Below are 1,583 nucleotides of genomic sequence, written 5' to 3'. Positions count from 1 at the left end.
CCTAGGGCCGGCGCCCCCCCCCAAGGCCCCTATATAAAGAGGGGGGAGGGAGGGCAGCCGCACCCCTTGCTCTTGGCGCCTCCCTCTGCCTCCGTAACACCTCTCCTCCCCGCTTGCGCTTGGCGAAACCCTGCCGGGATCCTGCTGCATCCACCACCACGCTGTCGTGCTGCTGGATCTTCATCAACCTCTCCTTCCCCCTTGCTGGATCAAGAAGGAGGAGACGTCTTCCCAACCGTACGTGTGTTGAATGCGGAGGTGCCGTTCGTTCGGCACTAGGTCATCGGTGATTTGGATCACGTCGAGTACGACTCCATCAACCCCGTTCTCTTGAACGCTTCCGCGCGCGATCTACAAGGGTATGTAGATGCACTCCTCTCTCCCTCGTTGCTAGATGACTCCATAGATTGATATTGGTGATGCGTAGAAAATTTTAAAATTCTGCTACGTTCCCCAACATGTATATGATACAACAAGAAAGTTTTGTCAATCCTAAAGGTGCTAACAAAATATGCAAGCTTCAGCGATCCATCTATGGACTGGTGCAAGCATCTCGGAGTTGGCATATACGCTTTGATAAGTTGATCAAAGCATATAGTTTTATATAGACTTGTGGTGAAGCCTGTATTTACAAGGAAGTGAGTGGGAGCACTATAGCATTTCTGATAAGTATATGTGAATGACATATTGTTGATCAGAGATAATGTAGAATTATTCTGCAAAGCATAAAGGAATGTTTGAAAGGAGTTTTTCAAAGAAAGACCTCGGTGAAGCTACTTACATATTGAGCATCAAGATCTATAGAGATAGATCAAGACGCTTGATAAGTTTTTCAATGAGTACATACCTTGACAAGATTTTGAAGTAGTTCAAAATGGAACAGTCAAAGAAGGAGTTCTTGCTTGTGTTACAAGGTGTGAAATTGAGTAAGACTCAAAACCCGAACACGGTAGAAGATAGAAAGAGAATGAAAGTCATTCCCTATGCCTTGGCCATAGGTTCTATAAAGTATGCCATGTTGTGTACCAGATCTATTGTATACCCTACACTGTTTTTGGCAAGGGAGTACAATAGTGATCTAGGAGTAGATCACTGGACAGCGGTCAAAATTATCCTTAGTGGTATAAGGATATGTTTCTCGATTATGGAGGTGACAAAAAGGTTCATCGTAAAGGGTTACATCGATGCAAGTTTTGACACTAATCCAGATGACTCTAAGTCTCAATCCGGATACATATTGAAAGTGGGAGCAATTAGCTAGAGTAGCTCCGTGCAGAGCATTGTTGACATACAAATTTGCAAAATACTTATGGATCTGAATGTGGCAAACCCGTTGACTAAACTTCTCTCACAAGCAAAACATGATCACACCTTAGTACTCTTTGGGCGTTAATCACATAGCGATGTGAACTAGATTATTGAATCTAGTAAACCCTTTGGGTGTTGGTCACATGACGATGTGAACTATGGGTGTTAATCACATGGTGATGTGAAGTATTGATGTTAAATCACATGGCGATGTGAACTAGATTATTGACTCTAGTGCAAGTGGGATACTGAAGGAAATATGCCCTAGAGGCAAT

Source organism: Triticum dicoccoides, chromosome 1A, assembly GCF_002162155.2.
Source record: "Triticum dicoccoides isolate Atlit2015 ecotype Zavitan chromosome 1A, WEW_v2.0, whole genome shotgun sequence".
NCBI lineage: Eukaryota > Viridiplantae > Streptophyta > Magnoliopsida > Poales > Poaceae > Triticum > Triticum dicoccoides.
The sequence above is the reverse complement of the archived record's forward strand: the minus strand, read 5'-3'. Positions refer to the sequence as shown.